Here is a 19,914-nt window from a genome sequence, read left to right on the forward strand (position 1 = left end):
AGCCCTGAAGATGGTTTTCCGTGGTTTCCCATTTTCACACCAGGCAAATGCTGGGGCTGTACCTTAATTAAGGCCACGGCCGCTTCCTTCCAACTCCTAGGCCTTTCCTATCCCATCGTCGCCATAAGACCTATCTGTGTCGGTGCGACGTAAAGCCCTTAGCAAAAAAAAATCTACCTGCCTTTTTACATCCTCAGAAAGACTGTCTTAGTGGTTTTCCCAACTGAAGTGATCATACATTACAATGACGTCAGTACGAATGGCGCGATTAAAGCAATGCTTTCATATGAAATACTCGATCAAATGAAACACCGCACAGTTTCTCACTGTTAACGAACAGGACTAAACTGCCGATCTAACAGTCCAAAGTACCAGAGCTGGAATGACCAAGCCGCTGACAGCCGTGATTCGTGAACACTCTTCGTCTTTTTAGGCGGGGAGAGGGTCGAATAGTGGAGACCCCCAGGGCAAAAACTATGCCCTTTTACTATTCCGTTTCCTAGGAGTACCCGATGAGTCGGATAATATCAATTCACTGCACTGGCGGCGGAAAAATCTATCTGACTTGGAGGCAATTTTTTCTTCCAAGCCAGAGGAGAAACCCCCTCTTCACTGATAATTTGGTATAAAATGAATGTAGAATTTAATAACAGTGAAGCGGAAGAAGCTTTTCTCAAGAAACGGCTCTTTTCATGGTTGAATTTTGAGTTATTTAGTGAATTATGGTGCTATAATTCGGAATAGACCTAAATTGTTATTCTAGACCAGGCTATACTACTACTACTAAGTCAGCCCCTGCCTTATGTATGCACACTGCCCATTCAAAACAGCGCTTCAGATTAGGTATCGAATAACTGGAATACTATGAAGAACCAGTGTGTTACGTACCAGCTGTATCAGAAAATGTGTGAACCAGAGGAATGGCATGCTAAAGGAGAAAGTTTTCTAACTCCCTGGCTATTTCCCGCCAACACTCAGTCAGGCTATTATACTCGGTACGCAGCAGTAATCCCATCTATCGGAGTTGAGAGGCAGCATAAGAGACAAATAACACCATAAAGAAAACAGTGGTCAATGTAATGTTATTGTTGTTCACTGTTATGCGTTTTCGGCATTGTAGGCCTTCACATTTAGTTTTCTTCCGACTCTGAAATACCACTCATCATAGTCGGTACGGTAAAACTGAATAAAACATAAATGATCGGAAATTGTATTCTCCGCAACTTTTGTTACGTAGTACTTTTCGATAGGACCAAAAACATAGGTATTTAAAAATTAAATTTTAGGCGCCTTCCACTAAGCTACAATTTCACCCAGGGCGAATAATTTTTTTTATAGCTTACACTGTAGTTTCTTATTCTCCGAGTCTATATACCGATTTTCATTGAATTTTGTTAACGCATTTTCTCGTGGTCCGGCTTCCATATGGACTTAGCAACAAAAAATGTAAATGCATGCATATCTGTGTTATCATAGTCGGTACGGTAAAAATGCATAAACATAAATGGTCGGAAATTTAATTATATATATAACTTTGGTTATGTAGTATTTATCGATACGACAACTAATAATATAAATATTTAAGAATTAAATTCTAGGCCTTCCCCTAAACTACCATTTCAATCAGCGTGAAGAAAATTATTTATAGCCTAGATTGTAGTGGCTCATTCTCCGACTTTGTATACCAGTTTTCAATGGAATACGAACATTAATGACGTAAATATTTAAGAATTAAATTTTAGGCCTTCCCCTAAACTGCCATTTCACTCAGTGTGAGTAAAATTATTTATATATTCTATATAGTAGCGACATATTTCCCGACTATGCATACCAGTTTTTATTAAGATAGGACCACTAACAACATAAATATTTGAAAATTAATTTTTTTTTTTTGCTACGGGCTTTACGTCGCACCGACACAGATAGGTCTTATGGCGACGATGGGATAGGAAAGGCCTAGAAGTTGGAAGGCAGCGGCCGTGGCCTTAATTAAGGTACAGCCCCAGCATTTGCCTGATGCGAAAATGGGAAACCACGGAAAACCACTTTCAGGGCTGCCGATAGTGGGATTCGAACCTACTATCTCCCGGATGCAAGCTCACAGCCGCGCGCCTCTACGCGCACGGCCAACTCGCCCGGTAAATTAAATTTTAGCCTTCCCTAAACTACCATTTCTATCAGCGTGAATAAAATTATTTATTACTTAGATTGTAGCGACTTATTCCCCGGCTTTGCATACCGATTTTTCATTAAATTCTCTTTAGCCGTTTTCTAGTGATGCGTGTACAGACAGACAGACAGACAGACAGACAGACAGACAGACAGACAGACAGACAGACAGACAGACAGAAATTACGGAAAAGTAGAAAGTGCATTTCCTTGTTACCGTGGACATGACCGATATAGAAATACCATTCTTTTCAAATTCTGAGCAATGTACAGACAAAACTCTTACTTTTTATATATAGATGAAGACTAAATTAGGTGTTAGAGAAGGAGCTCATTTCGAGTAAAATTGTTTCTCAAAAGAATGCATTTGCTGTTATTGGGAAGCTTCCGTGCAACCGATTCTTAAAGCATGGTTTGTGATCATTAAATTATTGAAAATGTTTAATAGTTTACGAATCTAATTTACGTCGTCAGAACTTGCAGCTCAACATTAAAATGGATAGTTAGTCAAATTATTATTGCTAAAGCTAAAAACAACTAAATGTGGGACTATTTCACCCGAACAATGACGGAGGTAATGTGTGACGCGTGGGATGCGTTCCTGTAACGGCAATGAGCTTCCGGAACTAGTAAATAGGTAATTATGTTTTAAGAGTGTGGCGGATAACGAGAGACGCTTGTACTTGGTGGAGCTTACTACTGCAGCCTACAGTCGTGCAGTGTACTAGAGCACAGTGGACTGTGACGTCACACACCCGTGTGCTCGCTGTCCGTTTCTCTGCATCTGCACACCGGCTGCTATACGACGGGTGTGAAGTGCAGTGCAGGCGGTATCCAGTAGGAGCTCAGTGACCAATGTGCAAACCTATGGTGTCACAGCAAGCACCTATGAAGTTTGATGATGATGATAATGATGATTTCGCGTGGTTATTTCTAGCCGGGTGCAGACCTTGTAAGGCAGAACCTCCGACGAGGGTGGGCGGCATCTGCCATGTGTAGGTTATTGCGTGTGGTGGAGGATAGTGTTGTGTGTGGTGTGCGAGTTGCAGGGATGTTGGGGACAGCATAAACATCCAGTCCCCGAGCCAAGGAAGTTAACCATTTAAGGTAATAGTCTCCGACACGGTCGGGAATCGAACCCGGGAACCCCGTGACCAAAGGCCGGCACGCTAAACATATAGCCATGGAGCCGGACTATGATGATGATGATGATGATGATTTTTTGTTTAAAGTGGCCTAACATCTAGGTCATCGGCCCCTGTGCAGTTTATGCATGCTCATATTCTCATTCTTCCTCCTGGCATTTTCCAGATTACCTAGGGTCGTCACTACAATACAGAATAGACCCCGTTTGCGGCTGGATGATTTTCCCGAGCCAACCATATGTGGAGGGATGTTGTTCAGTACTGCGTGTCTCTGTGGTGGTCTGTAGTGTGATGTCTCGTACGCATATGAAGAAGTTTGTATTAATCTTTCTTTCTTTCTTTCTTTCTTTCTTTCTTAATCTGCTTGCCCTCCTGGTTTGTTCTTTCCCTCGGACTCAGCGAGGGATCCCACCTCTACCAACCCAAGGGCAGTGTCCTGGGGTGCGAGACTTTGGCTAAGGGATACAACTGGGGAGGAGGACCAGTGCCTCGCCCTGACGGCCTCACCTGATATGCTGTACAGGGGCCTTTGCGGGGGATGGTAAGATCGGATGGGATAGACAAGGAAGAGGGACGGAAGCGGCCGTGGCCTTAAGTTATGTACCATCCCGGCATTTTCCTGGAGGAGAAGTGGGAAACCACGGAAAACCACTTCCAGATGGCTGAGGTGGAAATCGAACCCACCTCTACTCATTTGACTTCCCGAGGCTGAGTGGACCCCGTTCCAGCCTTCGTGCCACATTTCAAATTTCGTGGCAGAGCCGGGAATCGAACCCGGGCCTCCGGGGGTGCCAACTGATCACACTAACCACTACACCACAGAGGCGGACAGTTTGTATTAATACGAACACAAATACCCAGTGCCGAAGCCAGACGAATTACGCAGCTAAGTCCCTGGCCCGACGAAAATTCAAACCCAGGTCCCTTTAAACCGAAGGCAGTTACAATGACCATTAAGCCAAGTAGAAGTACACCAAATAAAACTTCTCAATTGTAATCATCATCATCATCATCATCATCTGTTTATCCTCCAGGTTCGGTTTTCCCTCGGACTCAGCGAGGGATCCCACCTCTACCACCTCAAGGGCAGTGTCCTGGAGCTTCAGACTCTTGGTCGGGGATACAACTGGGGAGAATGACCAGTACCTCGCCCAGGCGGCCTCACCTGCTATGCTGAACAGGGGCCTTGCGGGGGATGGGGAAGATTGGAAGGGATAGACAAGGAAGAGGGAAGGAAGCGGCCGTGGCCTTAAGTTAGGAACCATCCCGGCATTTGCCTGGAGGAGAAGTGGGAAACCACGGAAAACCACTTCCAGGATGGCTGAGGTGGGAGTCGAACCCACCTCTACTCAGTTGACCTCCCGAGGCTGAGTGGACCCCGTTCCAGCCCTCGTACCACTTTTCAAATTTCGTGGCAGAGCCGGGAATCGAACCCGGACCTCTGGGGGTGGCAGCTAATCACGCTAACCACTACACCACAGAGGCGGACCTCAATTGTAATCACTATAACTTAATAGATTTCGGCCCATCCATTCGTCTCAGAATTTCATAACAGTACCCATTGGAAGGGAATGTAATCACTCATTATTCTCATAGATTTCTGACTAAGAACGTTTGGAAACTAACTGATTACACTCATTTCTTTGTTCTCAGTTTAATGAAGATCAGTCCAGCTATTACCTTAACTTCATCAGACGAAATTGGGCTTCATCCAATTAACTGAAATAGTCGGGGCACTTGGACGCTCAGTTCCAGACGGCTAATAGGTTCCACCGGCTGCACAGGACTAATAGCGATGAGTGCAAGCTAGCCAACCAACACGCTGGCCATCTGAACTGATGATACTGTCAAAAGTGTTTCATTCAACTTCCAGCTGGATTTGATATATTATATACGGTTATGCTTGGAAAGAGAGCGAAAGTAAGATCAATACTTTTTTTTGCTACTCTGCTTTACGTCGCACCGACGCAGATATGACTTATGGTGACGATGGTATAGGAAAGGCCTAGGAATGGGAAGGAAGCGACCGTGTCCTTAATTAAGGTACAGCCCCAGCATTTGCCTGGTGTGAAAATGGGAAACCACGGGAAACCATCTTCAGGGCTGCCGACAGTAGGGCTCGAACCCACTATCTCCCGATTACTGGACACTGGCCGCACTTAAGCGACTACAGATATCGAGCTCGGTAAGATCAATATTAGGACGTCCTATCTTTCTACACGACCGATATCCATCTCCCATGTTTACGGGGAAATTATTAATTCAAAACTGGTTGTGTTTTAGACATTACTAGACAGGCCAATGGTAAAGTGAAAACGCACTACTCGCTGACACATGGGCGATACTATAATTTCTTGTCGCTGTCATACACTCTCCGCAAACGTACTACTCCCGTTTTTGATTTCACGCAACCTTCTAGGCCGCCTGGAGGCTATGATCGTTAAAATGTCAAGTCCTCATGGTCTGACACCGTGGTTAGCTGGCTTCAGTCCAGTTGGTGAAATATAATACCATCAGAATTGCTCAAGATTGTAGAAAATGATCCAACATCACCTATACGTTTTCGAAGTTGGGAGCTGCATGAATATTCTGTGTTACCAACTACAAACAAGCATAGCTGGGCTGTTAAAACATAACGTTTTACTGAGAAGCCCCTGTATATTATTTTTGGAATTCAAACCCATCGTAAATTCAATCACGAAAAAAGATAGCTCACAGTTTGATCACTGTAAATTAATAAATGTTAGACTATATCTGAACGGAATTACGTATCTCTACGAAAACATAGACATTAATTTTGAGAAAAATAAATTTGGGATGCTGTATGACATATTTTGAAAATTCCAATCATCGTATTATCAGCCCGGCTCCATGATTAAATGGTTAGCGTGCTGGCCTTTGATCACAGGGGTCCCGGGTTCGATTCCCGTCAGGGTCGGGAATATTAACCTTAATTGGTTAATTTTTCTGGCACGGGGCTGGGTGTATGTGTCGTCTTCATCATTATTTCATCCTCATCACGACGCGCAGGTCGCCTACGGGTTTCAAATCAAAGGACCTGTATCTGACGAGTCGAACTTGTCCTCGGACACTCCTGGCACTAAAAGCCATACGTCATTTCATTTTATCGTATCATCAGAAAGAAGATCGTCCGCTATTTTCGCCTCAAGAATTTAAAAATAAAGTACCGATTGTAGTTATAGGCTGCTCTTATCATGAAGAATCTATAAAAGAATCACCTGTTGATATTCGATTAGAATTTGAAACACCTGAAAACATTCCTGCTAACACAAAGTGCCTATTGTCTTATTATGCATATGAGTGATGTTACTTACCATCCGGTAACGAATATTGTTACAAGACTATAAATAAGGTTAGCCCTTTATCATCAATATTAGTGTGTGCTTCTACATCGTACTCTATGGAACAAAAAGAGTACACGGTTAATAACAAACAAAACTTTCAATGTGCAAGCTGCTCGCATGCTCATACGCAACATCTTATTTATCTTACACGAGTAAGTGAGGCTAAGGTGACTGTATGTGAGTAAGATGACAGTCGATGAAACTCTACGCAGAACCTGTCAACGTCATTACAAGCATCGAGGTGAAAATGGTGATGATGATTGGGATGGACCAAATCCGAGTATTGAACACTGTACACAGTGTATGGATGAACTTTTTCCATTGATTTCAGTACATTATCACAATGATTCAGAAAAGGAACAAACTACATGAATAACAACAAGGTAAGAACTGCACTATCTTCTTTGTAAAGCATAACATACCTAGTATAATACATTTCATAAACACTAAATGTTTTGTTTAATTTGAATGTTGCGGGAGGCATTATAATTTCGGAAGCATGCTACCCCTTCGCAGAAAGCTGTTAAGGAGCATAGCAACCTTGTCAGCAGCAAAACGAAAACTGTTATAGTACATTGTATTAATTTTGTAAATAAATATTTCATTGCATTCAATATGTTGTACTTACTGCATTCCTCTGCCTCCTTACACCTACTCATTCCATCTATAAAGGCTTCAGTGAGTGACCTTCATAACGAACAAGACTAAACATGCATATCAATGATGACGTCATCGCTGCAGGTTAAAAATAGAATAATAGCATGTGCTCACTCTAGCCTTATCCATAAAATCGCATCATTATAGTAATGCGTGTTGAAATTTGTTCGATGGAGATATAAAACTATGCTTTAACAGAGAAGGAGGAGGAGGAAGAAGAGGAGGAAGAGGAGGAGGAGGAAGTCATAACAGCCTATGTATAGCCGCCATCTTGCGCAAGCGCTCATATCCGTCATCTTTCTCCATAAATATCCCTGTATAATCACCATCTTGCGCAATCGCCCATAGCCGTAATCTTTCTCCATAAGAGCCCATGTATAGCCGCCATCTTGTACAATCGCCTATGGCCGGCATCTTTCTCGATAAGAAGCCGTGTATTGCCGCCATCTTGCACAAGCGCCCCTAGGCCGTCTCATAAGGAGCTGTGTATAGCCGCCATCTTGTACAATTGTCGTCGGGAAGGGCATCTTGCATTAAAACTAAGGACAGTCCCTTCAGGATGGCGTATGTGAGGTTAGGCTTGCTCTATTAGGCGTCGGGAAGGGCAACTAGCCGTTAAAGTGAGGTTATGCCTCTCAAGATATCGACTGTGAGGTTAGGCTCTCTCTCTTATGCAAAATTCACAAATCGGTTAGCCATACTACTATACTAGGGGTCAATGACCTCGGGTCAATGACATCGGAGTCGGAACCGGCCTAGGTACATTACTAGGGGTCAATTACCTCGTGTGCTGATGCAGCAAAAAGTGCTGACTAAGCGGATTCAGGAGCCCCACAGCCCTACTACTTGTGATTTATTTCAGACATGTGTGTTGTGCCATGTGGGCAGATTATTTGTGTTCTCATGTGTAAGAATTATGATGTAAGTTGTTGTCCATATTCCAGCCTTGTTGGTTAATTGTGGTTGTTGGAACAGTGTTATTTATTTCAGTTTATTTGAAGTAACCACTACCTAACGTTAAATCATTAATTACTTAATTAAATAACTAACAGTCCATTCTGAACAGACATATAGTTAAGGTGTCGATTTATTTTTGACTACTTTGAAAACATATTCAAATCAAATGAAATTATCAAAATTAATTTGTAAATTCCCACGATGTAATTTCAATTTAAATTTCATTACAAGAAAATTTAGTTTTTTGATTTTTAAATATTTTCTATAACTTTTTATATTTCAATTTTCTTACGATAATTCGATGTATATTCAGATTTGTTCGAGAAATTTTACCTCGACAGCCTAGTTTCACAAAACATACCATAATCTAATTACACAATATCTACGAAAAAAATTGTTGTCACAAAATCAATTCAGTTAGAACGAATAGGATAAAATAGTTTGCCTGTACCATCCCATTGGTTTGAAATATTTTTATGTTACATCAAGGGCTTAAGTTACTTCTAATTAACGAAGTGATCATCTTCATCATCATAGTCAGCCAGGATGGTAAATTCTCCCTTTATGTATAATAAATGACATGTAAATTTTCCATTGATATCGACGTTTTCATTGCCGAACCTATCGTTCATTTTCGCTGTCACATGCGGTTACCACAACCATTGCGTAGTAATCCTTACTGAGCAACCCTGGGGTGTCTCTTGCTCTCCGCTGATACGGTCACAATATACAACTGTATAACACTCAAATGACCAAAGGCCAGCACGCTAATCATTTAGCCATGGAGCCATTTGCCTGGTGTGAAAATAGGAAAGCACGAAAAACTATCTTCAGAGCTGTCGACAGCGGGGTTCGAACCCACTATCTCCCGGATGCAAGCTCACAGCTGCGCGGCCCTCACCGCACGGCCAACTCGCCCGGTGCCATTTTCATATTCATATTCATTTGGAAAGAGGAAGGGAGAATGGATAACTTGTGTATAAGGATGTATGCTTCATAAATTTATTTATTTATCATTGGTCGATAACATATTTTAGAGTAGATTCAAGAAGAATATATTGGGAACTTCAGTATGTTCCTCTTACTAAGCAATTCATATGCTTTAGTAATCATAAAAAAAAACAAAATTTCAATTCCATTCAGAGTCACGTAATTAAATACGTAAGTAAATAAATTAATTAATAGATTTTCTAAGATGGATAAAAAACATATACAAAACAAATATGATAGTAACTCATCAGTCACAGCTATTGCGATTTTATTCGTTTAATCATCATCATCATCTGTTTACCCTCCAGGTTCGGTTTTTCCCTCGGACTTAGCGAGGGATCCCACCTCTACCGCCTCAAGGGCAGTGGCCGGGAGCTTCAGACTCTTGGTCGGGGGATACAACTGTGGAGTATGACCAGTACCTCGCCCAGGCGGCCTCACCTGCTATGCTGAACAGGGGCCTTGGGGAGGGATGGGAAGACTGGATGGGATAGGCAAGGAAGAGGGAAGGAAGCGGCCGTGGCCTTAAGTTAGGTACCATCCCGGCATTCGCCTGGAGGAGAAGTGGGAAACCACGGAAAACCACTTCCAGGATGGCTGAGGTGGGAATCGAACCCACCTCTACTCAGTTGACCTCCCGAGGCTGAGTGGACCCCGTTCCAGCCCTCGTACCACTTTTCAAATTTCGTGGCAGAGCCGGGAATCGAACCCGGACCTCCGGGGGTGGCAGCTAATCACGCTAACCACTACGCCACAGAGGCGGCTTTATTCGTTTAATATTCGTAATAATTGCACAATTCTTTGAATATTTGGTTCCGGAACCTTGCTCCGTTGTGTGGCTTTTGGGAGAACTATGCTAGAACAGTCCGGCCACGGCTGTTGTCAATTCCACTTCTTGGTCAGTTTACCGTTCCCACAGCACGATGTTCAGTCCTCCTGCCACACTAGTTGTATGATGGGGCAGTTACACAGGGTTATCGAGCTACGACGTTCACCTCGAATAACTCGTGAACCGTTAAGGATATCGACATCCTGTTTTCCCTTTCTGTAATAGCGCCAAGGGGCTAGTAATTGGACTTGCGGTACTTTACAAGGATGCTGGTATCTACCGATGTAACGGCAGTAAAATTGTTTCTTTATATATAGTATTGTGCTGTTCGATACGGGCAACGTGATATAGGCCTACAGAGTTCCTTCGCCTTCAATAGTATTCAATCTGTTGTACCCATAATTACACTACAATGAAATGTATGATTTACCATCTCTAATATCGTTGTGGGCAATATGTACATGAAAAATGGATATGTAATGGGTTTCATTTCCTGTCCGACTTTCCTGAGTCAACTCTCGTTCTTTTCCGACCTCAACGGTATTAGGTTTGCGAAACCTAGGGTGTCCTTCATTTTCGTGCACTTCATGGTCATTCTCCTTAGTTCTTTTATTTTTAAAAGATCGATTTTTTCTGTCTGATTAGTGTTAGTGTTGCCTAGTTGTACGTTCACTCAAGGACAGTCACTTCCACCACCACGACCACAGCCACAACCACCACCATTACTCTCAAATATTAAGTTTTAGTAATAATGTTATTTTGCTTTACGTCTCACTAACTACTTTTTCGGTCTTTGGAGACGCCGGCGTGCCGGAATTTAGTCCTCCGGGAGTTCTTTTACGTGCCAGTAAATCTACCGACACGAGGCTGACATATTTGAGCACCTTCAAATAGCACCGGACTGAGCCAGGATCGAACCTGCCACGGTGGGATCAGAAGGCAAGCGCCTTAACCGTCTGAGCCACTCAGCCCGCAATATTAAGTTGTTTTCTCTCTTTTTTTTTTTTTTTTTTTTTTTTTGCTAGTTGCTTTACGTCGCACCGACAGAGATAGGTCTTATGGCGACGACGGGACAGGAAACGGCTAGGAGTGGGAAGGAAGCGGCCGTGGCCTTAATTAAGGTACAGCCCCAGAATGTGCCTGGTGTGAAAATGGGAAACCACGGAAAACCATTTTCAGGGCTGCCGACAGTGGGGTTCGAACCTACTATCTCCCAAATACTAAATATTAAGTTTAATGTTAACTATTGTCCCCCATACTAGGCCTCTTTATATATTTATTTTATTTATTCATGTTATTTCTTCCTTCTCTGGCAAACTGTCTACAACTTTGTGGAGACGTGGTTGCAGTCAGGGTCACACACATAGATTTGGCCCAGTGTGACGGCCGGATGACTTTCGCGATGTCTAGCCTGTATTCTTTGCTAATGCTTTAACGTCGCATTAACTCAGGTATATTTGCGGTGACGATGGGAGAGGAACAGGCTAGGATTGGGAAGGTGGCTTTAATTAGGGCACGACCCCATCATTTTCTGGTGTGCAAATGGGAAACGCCCGGAAAACATCTTCGGGATAAGGTAGGTTCGAACCCCACCATTGGCACCCCTACAGCTGGCAATCTAAGAGCTACGAGGCCCGTACCGCGCAGCCAACTTGGAAGTTCCTGTGCGGTTTAATGCCACGTCGGGATCATAATTTTGCCCCTCAGAAGCTGTCCCATACACATTTTCCCTTTACCTGTTAACGTACGACAATATGAAAGCTGTTAAATAATACAATTTATCATAGTACATATATGGGCACGGCAAAGTGAGTACCTAGCTGACAGAAGAAGGAGAAAGAACTCTCTAAGCCTACGTCAACAGCTAGGTCATATTTCACGCGTAGCACAAATCGAACAGGACAGCCCTCGCTGACAAATGAATCATGTTTGAATACATCCCATTTTCTCGAGAGGTACTTGTCCGAATTTCAAATTAATCACAGTGCTAAATCTGCAATGTCCGCTTCAGGCTAGTTACAGAACTCATGTAGTTTTAATTTAAAACGTCAGTATCGTTATCCCGGCGGGTAGTGACACCCTAGAAAAGCATTGCTGGTCCGATTATGAACACCTTGGTACCATTATTGAAAGTGAAAACAAAATGTCCACATACTTAATGGTTCAAGAGTTATTTCAGGAGGATATCTTAGCTGATTAACCCTGATATTATTATAGTCCTACGTTACTTACAAATGGATACTTACAATTGGTCGTGCGGTTAGAGTCGCGAAACTGTGAGCTTGCATTCGGGAATCTGTGGGTTCGAAACTCACCAACAGCAGCCCTGAAGATGGTTTTCCGTGGTTTCCCATGTTCATATCTGGCAAATACTAAGGCTGAACCTTATTTGAGGTCACGACCGCTTCCTTTCCAATCATAGCACTTTCCCATCCTTTCGTCGCCGAAACCTTCGATGTGTTAGTACGTCTATGAAGTCTACGAACTGTTTCGTTTCTAAGCCTTTTCGTAAAATTAGTACAGCTTTTTTGCTACTTAACATTTAGTTCTAAAAATGTGTGGTTGCGTGGATACGCATAATTCTGATGCTGACCGCGTTGAAATCATAAAGTGATTTTCTGTTCCGCGGTATTTTGAGAAACTGTAACAAAGACGTGGTGAAATGTGTATGTTAATGTGGATGCAGAAAGATTAGTCAGTCCCGTTGGAATTAGTATGAATGACTAAAGGCATAACAAGCCTGTTGTAGTCTCGGTGGATAACAACGCAGTGTTACTGTTCACGAGTTATGTTGAATGACTGTGTCCAATTTTACTAACAGTTTGCAGCTCACATCTCAATATACCATTTAGTAATATAAGTGTAGCTCGTAAGAGAACCCAAACCAAACCCCATGGCACAACGGCCCCGAAGAGCCATGCGATACCAAGCGACAGCTGCACAGCCCGAGGGCTGCAGATTATGAGGTGAGGTGTGGTCAGCACGACGAAACCTCTCGGCCGTTATTCTTGGCTTTCTAGGCAGCTCGTAACAGAACATATCTCTCAAATCCAAATATTTACACAGACTAGAATACTCCTGACATGAATATATCAGAATATTCTGATAGGGTGAATACCGTACGGCGTGGACGCGCATGTTACAGCGCTAGAGCCTTGGAGCCATGCTCTCCATCGGTAAGGCTAGTGGATTCGAATCGCACCAATGGCTGTCCTGAGAATTGTTTCCTGTGGTTTCCCATTTTCACTTACAAGAAAATGCCGTTACACCTCCTATTTATAGGCCACAGCCGAATTCTTCTACCTCCTTACACATTTGATTCACCATCTTCATTAGCTCATCAGCTGAGGTTGGCATCAGGAAGATCATTCGGCCGTAATATCATGCCATATAATTTCACCTCTTAGCGGGTTCGATCCTGGCTCAGTCCGGTGCTGTTTGAAAGTTCTCAAATACGCAGCCTTGTGTCGATAGATTTGCTGGCACGTAAAAAACTCCTGAGGGATTAAATTCCTGCACTCGGCGTCTCCGAAAGCCGTAAAAGTAGTTAGTGGGACATAAAGAAAATAACATTATTATTATTATTATTATTATTATTATTATTATTATTATTATTTATAATATTATAATTATATTATTATTATAATTATAATATTATAATTATATTATTAATAATAATAATAATTTCACCTACCTTCCTTATCCCAGATCCCATATCAGGAAAACAGGATTAAGGGGGTAGACATGCAGGAATACTGCACATTCTGAGAAAGTGCTTCTTCAAGTCTTAGACAATATAATTTCCAAGCTCACCTTTCCGACGGGTTTTCGTGGATCTGAACATTGTAAAGAGAAGTTAATTCAGAGCCTCCGCTATCTCCTGAGGTGGCTATCTCTGGTTACCATCATTAAAATACTTCCAGAACGATGCCTCTATCATGAAATATAAGAGTAAGAATTTCACAGATAATCAGACACCGTCTATCCGTGCACGAGTAAAACACACACAGCACAAGGTGTCAACATGGTCTAATTGCCTCAGAACAGTTTATATGATTTTTTATTTAATCAAGAAACTCGGCATACGTCACCGCAAGTGTGACTGCAGCGTTGCATAGACAAATTCTGCGAAGATAACTTACTTTCTGGTTTTTGTTCATTTAAACGGTATGTGATCAATACAAATGTAATTGCCTTAGAGTTTCTTTACATCCTTCCTGAATTTACGCAATTTATTGAAGAATTCTCTAGCGTACTACAACTTCTTGCAATATAACGCAACATCTCTGCCATCCTTCTGGAAAAATTTAACCTATTTTTACATTTAGAAATATACCACTGGAGTCTTTAAATTTTTCAGACGGTGCAATACCTATCTGTGAAGAGGGAGGAGAACAGTTACACTCTGCTATAAACCAATGCCTTATACTGCATGTTATGCTCTGTTGAAAAAGCTACCCGAACCGTGCTGTACAATGATAGGACAAATTTATAGTCTAATTGAGTAGAAAAGCTCTCGAATTGCGATAATCACGCGTTAAATTATAGGAAATCAACATGCCACCTCTCGATTTCACACTCTGTTGTAAGAGAGGACAGAATTTGAAACCAGCTAATGTAATTCCAGTAGACTGCGAACTCACTCAATGTTTCAAAGTTTATTTCCCTCTCACTGATACCTCTGTTATATGGCAGACTATCATTTTATCTGAAGATTTATTAAGGAACAGCCTAGTTAAGTTACCAGTTCGTGTTGTTAGAAGGTGGAGACAACGGTGAGCACGGATTAAACCCAATAAAACCGGGCGAGTTGGCCGTGCGCGTAGAGGCGCGCGGCTGTGAGCTTGCATCCGGGAGATAGTAGGTTCGAATCCCACTATCGGCAGCCCTGAAAATGGTTTTCCGTGGTTTCCCATTTTCACACCAGGCAAATGCTGGGGCTGTACCTTAATTAAGGCCACGGCCGCTTCCTTCCAATTCCTAGGCCTTTCCTATCCCATTGTCGCCATAAGACCTATCTGTGTCGGCGCGACGTAAAGCCCCTAGCAAAAAAAAAAACAACACAATAAAATCTTGTAAATCCTTTACTGATTCGACGGTGATGTTCTTTTCGCTATTTATTTCACGTCGCACATACTCAGACAGACCTTACTGGGACGATGCTAGAGGACAGAACTAGGACTGAGAAGGAAGTGACCGTGACATTAAATAGGGTACAGCACCAGCATTTGCCGTGTGAGAAAATGGGAAATCATGGAAAGCCATATACAGGGCTCCTGACAGTGGGGTTTGAACCCACTATCTCCCAAATACAAGCTCAGCACTACGTGAGCCGAACCGCGCAGCCAACCTGTGTGTACAAGACGGCCATGGCTTACCTCTTACGTGTTCCAATATATCACTGTCAGTGGGATGTTAGTTTTAGTTTATGGAATTTAGGGCCTGGTTCAGAAACGCCATATCCAAACCCTATACAAGGAGAGGAGGGGAGAGGACCTCAATGTCGCACGTTTCAGGTCTGTAGCTTGTACCGATCTCAAGAAGAGTCGCGTTTTATTAATTGCAACGCAGCGGCTGGCGGTGGTTAATGATAGGATTGCCTACATCATCAGCAACTTCAGCTGGCTTCCAGAAAGCATCAAAATCCTAGAAGCATCATGACTGCCTCAGCAAGATTCTATTTCTATCGCAGACGATGCTTTTGAAAAACCAAATGCTGTGAATGGGGAGACTGACTGTCTGTCACGTCATCACCCCAGATGATGGTTGGATCCTCAAATAGCACCACTATGGGCTATGTGGTTCTAAATAAACCGCAAAAAATGGCAGCGCCAAAATGAGGCGTACTAGGCAAGATGAGGAATGAGATACTTTGCCATTGCTTTCTTCACTAGGCCAGAAAGTGTTGCTGTATCATGACTGGCCGTATGAGCAACACCTTTCGTAATACTTAGACACTCCTAATGTCATTACTCAGCAACACCCATACCCCAGCAGTTCCCATATTGTCACTACCAGGAATGAGACTGGGACTGAGTTGAAGTTACTCTTTGCTCTGGCCTGTACCAAGAGATGGATACAAAATTACTGTATCCATCAAGAAATGGCAACAGACTGAAACAGGAAAAGTAATACACGTGCATTGCATAAATTGCAAAAAGTGTTCAAGCGAAATCCTGGCTATCAACATTTCACAGCGTGTGCCAAACTCTAAATGGACATTATGTTAATCCACCCGAGGACATTTCTCCGGCAAAAATTCCTGTGCTGGAAGTTGCTCCAGATATATCTAAAAGATCTTTCTCTGCATTTAAGAGCATCATGAGTGCGAACCACTTGCACTGACCCCACAGAACATTGAAAAATACATCATTGTGCACTTTGCTACTAAATTAAATGTATAAACATGCTTTGAGTGTTGTAACTAAGACAATGATTGGTTTGTATTGAGTGTGTGTCAGATATAAATAATATGACTCCAAAGAACATAAAAAGTAAATAATTGTTCACTGTGCTACAAAATTTAATATAGATTTTTCTTTTGTGTGTTGTAACTGACTGAATGGTAATTTTTTTATTAAGTATGTGGTATTACGTATTTTACCCACTCAGCAAATTCCACTATACATTTTAGTGATTTCTGGTTAAATATTTATTTACATGCTTTATGATGATGCTTGTTGTTTGAAGGGGCCTAACATCTAGGTCATCGGCCCCTATATATGTTCATGTTTTTCCACATGACACTACATAAATATCCCAGCTCTACATAAATATATAGATTCAGTTGTGTATGAGAAAAGTGTACCTGCACAGAACTTATACAATACCATGTTCTGAATCAATTCTGACAGACTTCGCCTACGAATATTTATTTTTGTGAGCTAAATTTCGAAAATGATAGGTAACGTACTTTGAACGTATTTGATGACTACAGATCACTTAGCAATTGCGTTAAATGAAATGTTTACCTCTAAAGTATAGGAGTTCCCATACTGACAACGCCTATGTACTGTATTACCATAATTAAAATGATAGATACGTGTACACAGTGTAAAATAATGTGTGCGAGAAATGTTAGAATACTATTCATTTATCTACAAAATGTTTTGTAACGTGCAGTGTGATAGTTCGTATATCACACCGTGAAGTGTTTATCTCCAACTACAGCAGCTAACAGTAAGTTTATTTTGAGGGAACTAATTCATGTACGAGGTACATCCTACTCCAGGCACGGTCTGCCAAGTCTGCCTCTTTTTCTCTCTGCCAGTACAAACATCTTGTTATTCTTCATTTTAGGTGAGATTAGTTCAAGCATCACTCGAACAGGCGTTCGAGCATTCTGTATTGATGTGGCTGGTCACAAGGTTAATCACCTATTTCAGAGTAAAACACGTTCAGTTTAACATCTAGTATTCCCACAAATCAGAGAATAAACGAAAGGTAACGTAATTAATTGCTGAAAGAATCCGTAAAATATCGGAAGTGATGCAGGGATGAGTGCTAACTCTTAGCAACCACTGAAGAAAACTTTCACGTTGTGATTTTTTCCAGTTATAGAGTTGAGGAAAATTTGTGCTTAAGGCGTGATGTGTAGCAATGACGATTCCATGACCCAAGTGAAATAAATGATTAATGATTTGTAGTAATATAGTTAACAGGCACGAATTTCTGCAAAAACTAGTTACATTACATATTACACGTTGTTAGTAAACAAGAACGTTATAATTTATGTTACACAGTCTTACGTTAGGTACAACATACTGTTAGTTCTCACAAACGCAGTAATTCAGCACCTATATTACTTCTGCTTTCAGAGAGTCACCCAATGAACTACAGCGGTTCAGATGGTGGGTTCCAATAAAATATAGCCTACAACGTCCGACTCGTTGACTGAACGGTCAGCGTGCTGGCCTTCGGTTCAGAGGGTCCCGGGTTCGATTCCCGGCCGGGTCGGGGATTTTAACCTTAATTGGTTAATTCAAATGGCACGGGGGCTGGGTGTATGTGTTGTCTTCATCATCATTTCATCCTCATCACGACACGAAGGTCACCTACGGGTGTCAAATAGGAAGATCTGCACCTGGCGAGCCGAACCTGTCCTGGGATATCCCGGCACTAAAAGCTATACGACATTTCATTTCATTTCATAGCCTACAACAATTCAAACTTCAATGCGGAAATCAAAGACTATTCTAACAAGTGACATTAACATAAGACGCTCTGATCCGCTCGAAAATGTGTTTAGAATAACTATATATAGTCCATCACAATAACCGTGGTCTGTAAATTGGTGCAGTCTACCGTAAGAAACATCTCAATGATAATCCATTCACGTTCTAAACAGGAGCTTGTGTAACGAAGGAACTACAATATCAAGACAATATTAGTAAAACCACACGAAAATCAGTTCTGCGATTGCATTGTTATATTTTCCATCAATAGGTTCACAAACCTTCTGGTAAACGTAATTACGATACGTCAAACACATTTGTTCTACTGATCTGATAGTGCTGTTATTGGTCTTCAAAGTTCAGATGTGGGATTTCAACTTATTGGTTACAGCAAAGTGGAATAGAACAGTACCCAAATCTCACTAAAGCCGCTCTGTTACATTCAAAACCATTTTCGCGTTCTAGCAATCCAATGTGATCAGCCACACTAATTACATTTTCAAACGATGATATAGATATGTCAATGTCAGAGCCTGCTTTTGGCCAAGCATATTGCAACGTAGGCTTGTACTTCGGTGCATAAAATTGATTGTACTGTATATCATAGTGTGAATTCTAATGTTGAATTCTAATGTTGAAATTAGAGTTCAATGACTTGGCTTATATTGCCAAAAGAAGTACACATCACGAAATTGGCAATGTTGTATTGTTGTCGGTGGCAACGTCTTAAGTATGACCTACTTGTTTGGAAAACTTGCATCTAAAAGTGTACGATTTGTATGACCTGACCAGGAATCACACAGCTCTTTTCGCTTTCATGTTCACTGTTTGAGGTTGAACAGAGCGTCACTGCAATGGCGCTGTCCCACTTCCTGGTGTAGCCCCTCTCGGGAGTGGTCGGGGACATTTGCGTACAATCGTGTGAGCGAGTCAGTTATAAACAATCAGCATGGCGGCTTTAACATTGTTCGTCAGAGTAATGCAAGTTACTGCTCACTAAAATTCAAGCCACAGTCGCAAGTAATTCTGCCCACTGCAATAGTATGAGTTGCAGACAACAAGAGCCAAATTCTCCAGTGCCGAGCTCTACTTGACAATGTATCGCACTTAAATTTTATAACAGAGCCGCTTGCAAGTAAGCTGAGGCTGCAGCGGCATAGAAACTGTATTCCAATTAGTGCTATAAATAACACTGCTGTCACCGCAACTCAGTGTTGACGTTCGTATCATTTCTATTGTGTCCACATTTGAAACTGTTATAACATATACTATGCTCCCTCGCATAATAGGCGATATTCCAGCGAACCATTTTGATTGTAAATCGTGGAACCTGCCTGAGGATATCGCATTGGCGGATCCTCACTTCAACAAGCCAGGGCCAGTGGATATGCTCATCGGTGCTGCGATTTTTATGCAGCTGTTGCGAGAAGGGTGGCAGAAAATCTGCGATGAAGTATCCATCTTGAAGAATACTGTGTTAGGATGGATACTATTACGTCTAATAAGGTCTCAGGCTTGGACTAGCAAGAAAGCGGAAACTACACCCACTTCATCATTTTTCCTCAGACAAGACGATGACCTCAACAGGAAGATGGAAAAATTCTGATCAATAGAAGAAGTGACAACTA

This window comes from Anabrus simplex, chromosome 2, assembly GCF_040414725.1.
Source record: "Anabrus simplex isolate iqAnaSimp1 chromosome 2, ASM4041472v1, whole genome shotgun sequence".
NCBI lineage: Eukaryota > Metazoa > Arthropoda > Insecta > Orthoptera > Tettigoniidae > Anabrus > Anabrus simplex.